At 38.1% G+C, this 7419-nt stretch overlaps 1 long non-coding RNA gene across 1 annotated transcript in view; it reads right to left on the reverse strand.

Moving 5' to 3' along the window:
• LOC128249636 (uncharacterized) overlaps positions 1–6385 on the reverse strand; it is a 7243-nt gene extending 858 nt beyond the window's left edge. The window contains exons 1-2 of the long non-coding RNA XR_008265756.1: positions 6232–6385; positions 5382–5476 (exon numbers count right to left, since the gene is read on the reverse strand). This is a non-coding gene — a long non-coding RNA (uncharacterized LOC128249636). The remainder of the gene's footprint in view (positions 1–5381; positions 5477–6231) is intronic.
• Between the last annotated feature and the right edge of the window lie 1034 nt (positions 6386–7419).

The raw sequence follows: 7419 nt of genomic DNA on the forward strand, positions 1-7419 counted from the left end.
ACTGGCCTTGTAGGGTTTTTGAGCGAGATCGTTGCCAGTGCCCCTGGACTGGCTCTTGTGCGGGTGGCACATAAAAGACACCATTTCGAGCGTGGCCGTTTTCGTGCGGGTGACACGTAAAAGCACCCACTACACTCTCTGAGTGGTTGGCGTTAGGAAGGGCATCCAGCTGTAGAAACTCTGCCAAATTAGATTGGAGCCTGGTGTAGCCATCCGGTTGCACCAGTCCTCAGTCAAATCGTCCAACCCATGCTAGCATGGAAAGCGGACGTTAAACGATGATGATGATGATGATGATGTTTATGAAATTGTTTTGCAAGAGTCTTAATGTGAAATTGTGTGTTGAAATAGATTTTGTTATGTGGGGGGGGGGCATCCCCCCCAATTAACCACCTGGACTATATACTAGGTCTTCAGTTTTTTTTTTATTCTTGTTCTTATTTTAGTGTTCTTTGTCTGAAATCTTTCATCACACATTCTGTGACCTCTTCAACGACTCACCATCCCAAGAATGGACTAAACAAAACGGGAAAAGACACAAAGATTTCAGGCAAAGGACACTGAAATAATAATAATAATTAAATCTGAAGTGAAGACCAAGTATATAATGCATGTAGTTAACTGGTAAAAAGATATGACCATACAGTGAGATTGAACCTAGAACCATGTAGTTGGGAAGAAAACTTCTTACCACACAGCCACATCTGTTGTTATGAAAACAAGAATATTTTGTCCAAGGAGGTTAATCAGATGCCAAACTCCATAACCGCTTCTAATCGATTTTCTCATTGATATCAGACTCCACTGAGCACAAGTTTAGGACATTTATTTAAAGTCACTCACAATACTTAAAATAAATCATAACTTTTAAGGAATTTTTTCCCAGTTTCACATGATTGATCTATAAACTGATCAACATGAAGCTGTGGATTTTCTGATGTTCTAGAATTTAACCCCCATTTCATCCTAACTCATGTAGATGGCTTTTAGCATTCAAGCAGAACCACCTTAGGCATTCAAGCGGACATCCTCTGACTTTTGTGATGACCATTATGGATTCTTGGACAGACCAATTCTGAACATTCACACACACCATGTCCCACAGGTAGCTTTCTACGATAACAGCAGCAGTTTTCTCTCTACCCAGTCAGCAATTACATTAATAGCATCTTTTGTTGTAAGTAACCAACACAATAAATCATGGTTCTATATTTAAGAGATGAGGAATTATTTACATTATTTACTGGCGGATGCAACTTTCTTGTGTAGAGACTCAAAACTTATACCACCTGGCTTGAATATAATGACACCAGTGGATTCATATAAAGCTAGAAGAGTAGTGAAAAGGGCAGGAAATGCCCTAGTCTGTGAGAGGATCCATTACAACCGTTGGAGAAAAACATTAACAAAATCAAAGAGAGGTTATCTTCATTACATAGGAAAATAAGGAGAGATGATAGAAAGAGAATCCAACAAGATCTAGAAAAGTCGTACATGAAAGAATTTGAAACGGTGAAGATACGCCTGATCAAGAAGTTTATGAAACTCAAAGGCCAGAGAATGAAGACTGAAATCCGTCACCCACCTGTGAAAGCCTTAATTAATGTAAGTAGTCGACATCTGGAATGCTCTGAAGAAGCAGTTCTAAACAAAGGTCTCAACTTTGCGACAACCATCAAGTGCATTCCATACTTGGACATAATAGCCCCTATTGAAGAGATAGCCATACAGATACCAAAAGCTCAGGGAGATGAACTAAGGTGGAAAGTGAGACAGGTACCGGAAAAAGCAAAACTTCCTAAATCAAACATCACTAAAGAAGAAAAGTTCGCTATCAAAAGACTACAGAGTGACAATTACATTGTAATACTTCTGGCAGACAAGAGAAATGCTACAGTGGTGATGAACAGGTCTAACTACTCAGAGAAACTGGCAAGTCTTATAAGTGATGGTAGCTACAGCAAAGAAAAGAAAGACCCAACTCTGAAAACAGAGAGGAAAAATGTATGGAAAAATGGAGACCACCTCCCCCTGAGGGATGAAGTTAAAATAATAGACAGAGAACACCACTGGAAAATATGAAAACTAAAAGAAGCAGCACATATGCTAGGATACAACAACTTCCTAAGCAGACCGAGTACAGATGTGAACAGCATATGGGAACCGGTGTTAAGGAAAGATAGAAAGATATTAGATTTATAGGTCCTAAAATTCACTCCACAATTGGTCATGGGCATACTGTGTAGTGGTTAAGAGTGTGGACTACTAACCCCAAGATTCTGAGTTCAATTCCAAGCAGCGATGACGAATGACAAGAAGGAGATCAATGTGGAAGCTTAAGGACCCTTCATATGGTCAGAGAAATCTGATGAGAGGGAGGAGGAGCTACAGACTTGTGACATAGGGGGCAACTGGAAATTCCTGTGGGACAGCTTGCTGAGTGCTACAGACCAAATCTGCAGCTGGTGCAAAGTCCAAACTTAGGGTGACGATGCTGTAGATAGGGCCATTAAAGCAAAGATGCATGGGAAGTTAGGAGACAGGTATATATATAGCCTAGGAAGAAGCAGAAAAGAAGAAGTTTGCCTAAGATTGCAAGGCAGTGTATGAGAGAAAATTGTGATGTCATAGGAGAGAAATATGTCTGCATGGATGATGGTGCACCTGCATGTAATGATTCTGCAAAGAAAGAGGTTTGAAAATACCATTATGAAAGACTGCTAAACATGGAGAATGAACGGGAGAAGGAGAGTCTGCCAAATGTTGACCCAATTGAGGGACCAGCTATCCAAATTGACAGTACCCTGGTAGATAAAGCAATTAAGGATAGGAAGACGGGGAAAGCCCCTGGCCCATCAGGAATCATTGCGAAGATGCTTAAAATATCTGGTGGTGTGGGTTGTGGTCTCGTCACCCATATTATGACTAGAGTTCTGTATCATAACCATAGTCAACTGCTACAAATGTAAAGGTGATGCCTTAGATAGAAATAATTACAGAGGTAGCAAACTGTTGGATCAGATATGGAGAGAGTTAGTCTACATGAGATGCAGGTTGGTTTTGTGCCAGGGAGAAGCACCATTGACATTATATTTCTGGTAAGCCAACTGCAGGAGAAATATATAGCCAAAGGTAAACTACTGGACTTGGCTTTTGTTGACTTGGAGAAAGCCTTTGACAGGGACCCATGATCCCTTATCTAGTGGGCAATGTGGAAACTAGGGATAGACAAGTGGTTGGTGAGAGGTGTAGTAAGGTGAAGGTCGCCAATGAGTACAGCGAAGAATTCAGGGTACAAGTAGGGGGTTCACCAAGGATTGGTCCTCAGCCTCCTCTTGTTCATCACAGTCCTCAAGACAATAACACAGGAATTCAAGATAGGATGCCCCTGGAAGCTCCCCTATGCTGATGACCTTGCTCTAGTAGCTGAATCACTGCCAGAACTTGAGAAGAAATTTCAGGTATGGAAGCAAGATCTAAAATTGAAGGGTCTTGGAGTTGATCTAGCAAAAACCAAAGTCTTAGTAAGTAGGAAGGCAGACAAATCACAAATCCCTTCAGGGAGATGGCCCTGCTTGATCTGTAGAAAAGGCGTAGGTAGAAACTCCATAAGATGTACCCAGTGTAAGCTATGGACACATAAGAGGTGCAGCAATATCAAAGGGAGGCTAACAGGGAAAATAGCTTTTGTGTGGAAATGTACAGAAAATAGACTCCTTCAACTGCCAGGGGAGTACTAGATAGCTTCTGTTATCTAGGTGACTAAGTAGTGGATGTGGATACTCCAAGAACATAGCTGTGAGAATAAGATTAGGCTGGGCAAAGTTCAGAGAGCTTCTACCTTTGTTGGTAAGAAAGGGCCTCCCCCTCAGAGAGAAAGGCAGATTTATGATGCCTGTGTGTGAACAGCTATGCTGCATGGAAGTGGAACATGGACTGCAACAGCTGAGGACGTGTATAGGATTGAAAGAAATGAAGTTAGTATGCTTCACTAGATGTGCAATATCAGTGTGCATGTTTGCACACTGAGTGTAAGCATCTTGACAGAGTGTAAACATCTTGAGAAAGAAGTTGGGCATAAGAGGCATCAGATGTGATGTGCAAGAGAGACGACTGCACTGGTATGAGCATGCAATGCATATGGATGAAGACAGCTGTGTAAAGAAGTGCCAATCTCTAATTGTAGAGGGAACTTGTGGAAGAGGAAGACCCAAGAAGACATGAGACAAGATGGTGAATCATGTTCTTTGAACTTTGGGCCTCACAGAAGCAATGACTAGTGACCGAGACCTTTGGTGATATGCTGTACTTGAGAATACTGGTCAAGCCAAGTGAAATCATAGTCATAGCTGATGCTGGTGTCACGTAACTGACACCCAGGTGGCACATAAAAAGCACCTTTTGAGCATTGGATCACATGGAGACAAAGTGACTGATGCCAGTAGTACTTGGAAAACTCCTTTCGAGTGTTGGACCTCATGAAGGTAATGACCAAGACCTTTAGCATTATGTCATGCTTGAGAAGAAGACCCATGAAGCCGAGCAGAAGTAAAAGCACTCATTACACTCTTGGAATGGTTGGCATTAGGAAAGACATCCAGCCAAAGAAACCATGTCAAATCAGACTGAGGTTTGGTGCAGCCTTCCAGCCCTGGTCAAACCATCCAACCCATGCCAGCATGGACAATGGACATTTAAATGATGATCATCATCAGCGACAAAGAAACGAGGTAGGTATCAGGTGATCATGAGATGTGCTAAAAATAACAGCTAAATCTTCCTTAAATCACACACAAAAAATTACTTTCTTTGCATAATTGTATGAATATCTGTGTGTAGAACACAAATTTGCAAATCTTTTCTGAAAATTCCCAAAAATACAGAAATTATGAGGGGTTATATGGGGTGCTTAACCCAGAATTTAATTTTTAAAACCCGCAGCTTTCCTAGAATACACTCTATGGAATAGACCCGAAATACTTACCGAGTGAACAGCTATATTACCTTTTTATGATTAATTAAAATGAATGCAGTGTTTCTCAACCATTTTGTTCTCTAAGGACCTCTTTGATCCCTATTTTATTCAAGTGGACCCTCTTCGCTATTCAAGGTTTTGAAAATCATTATATTTTTATAATCAAATATTATTAGGAATTGTATTTAAAAGACTGTTACAATATTTTGTGTCTTGTAGCTGTATAAGCAATTTAATGCAGATGAATTTTAACAGCAAAATCATAAATGGATCCCCAATGGGCCAAATGTAATTCAGTTGAGAACCCCTGGTTTAACTTCTTTTTTTTTTTCATTACATTCCTGGATAACATGATTCTCACTGATTTTAAAACACATCAATAAATGTTTAAATAATCACAACTTACACTTCCTTTTTCAAAAAAGCAACTCACATAAGTGCTTTTCTGACAGCATTTGCTATCTTGTAGTATTTTGTTCCATCAATGTAACCATCTCCATTCTAAAAATAACAAAAAAATATAGACTAAATAAGAATAATATACAAAATAATCTACATTATAAACTTTAAACACTGAATTCATTTTAATATTTGTTTCAACTGAATTTTTTTTATTTTTAAATTTAATGTAGAGTAAAATATTGTTTTTAATCAATAATTGATCACTGATAACACTTAATATAAATAGCAGAACAGGATTTATCACAAATTTTCAATCATACATTTTACTGCTCAACAGCATTTTAATATAATCACTTTCATCTCCATTATGTATCAGATATGAAAGTGTTGTATTGCACATTTGACATATGATATAACAGGATGATAATAATAATAATAATAATGCCCTTGCAAATCGTTCTACTCAAGATATTGGTAATAACCCTTGACAATATACAACTCTCGGCTTTACTCTGATGAAGGCTCTCTGTGTATGTCCATTTATATTGTGGCACAGTCCATCAGGAGCCAACCAATAGGGGTGTTCTACTTCCACACAACAGAAAGCTAAGGAAAAAAGTCTGAGCCCTTTTGCTACCATACTGCTTTTGATTTACACTGCTTTGCTCTAATTAATTTAGAAAATAAAGTATTTATTGAAATAAATTTGTCGTCATTAAGCTAGAGGTTGATATATAAATTAATGTGTAATTTTGATGAGAGATTTTACTTTAGATCGTTTATAAAAAATGTATTTGTATCAGAGAGTCAGGGGCAGTTTCAAACAGATTGGTATCAAAAGGGTTAAAATATACCTTTTTAGAATGAATAAGTTTGTCATTTATCGTCACTTCAAGCCAACCAGTTTGAGTTGGGGTGGCTTCATAACTCTGAAAAACAATTTGATTCACATTTCAATGTTTGTTTTTATAAAGCTTGTTGAAATGGAAATTATTACAAAGATGAAACAACAATGAGAACAATGCAGAATCAATTAAGGTGTGTTGGAAAGTCATCAATACTTTAATCATATAAGGTCCTCACGAGCAAAGAATGGCAAACTGATAATAGAAATATATACACTGCAAAGCTTGGGTAATATATAAATTTGATAATAATGAAGAAGAAAATTTACCTCAGCAATATAACTAACAAAAGCACTCAGAGAGCGCAAACCTCTGCCGAGGCAACACCAACATCCTCTCAACAGTTAGCTGGAGATGATTTTTAAAATGAGAATATCAGAAATAAACTTGATTGCTCTCACAAACGAGAATACGAAAAATGAACCTGACCACTCTCAAAAATTAAGCAAAAAAAAACAGAAAAATAATCCAGAATTTTTGTCCGGAACCAAATGCAGTCATGGAAAGTGAAGGTGGGCATGCGGGCCGTGTTTGTAATGGTGTGTGTGTGTGTGTCATCTGTAGTGGAAACAGGGCCTTTTTTTTAGTCTATCCACTGATATAACGTCTTTACAATCATTAAGGTCTATAGTGAAACATGTATCCATGCGTGAAAGAAAACGGAAAGGACCTGCATACAGTGCTGTTAACTGAGGTTTAACAACATCATTGCGCACAAAAACATGAGTCCAAGAAGTAAAGCTTCATTCAAAGCAGAACCTAGTTTGATTTCTTTATCCATCAGTTTCTACTAAGATAGAGGCGGTAGTGCAACTAATAATAGAGAAACGAAAATAAAACTTTGGAAACAGCAATACTGCCACAACTTACATGGAAACCATGAGTGTGCTATCAAGGGAGATAATAAGAGAAAGACTATAAAAACTATTAATTACTTCAGTCTACTGGAGTGATAAAGATAGAATGAGGCATGTCACCACTAGACTGAAACAGCTGTAAGACATTGTCCCATTTTCTGTCACTATATGTCATTTTTATAATTACTGATATGACATAACATGTCACGTGTTTGTATATTATTATTGTACTTTTAGTAAACAAATAAACAAGTAAATTGACAAAATACAATGTCTGCAA

The sequence above is a fragment of the Octopus bimaculoides genome, chromosome 16 (assembly GCF_001194135.2).
Source record: "Octopus bimaculoides isolate UCB-OBI-ISO-001 chromosome 16, ASM119413v2, whole genome shotgun sequence".
Lineage (NCBI taxonomy): Eukaryota > Metazoa > Mollusca > Cephalopoda > Octopoda > Octopodidae > Octopus > Octopus bimaculoides.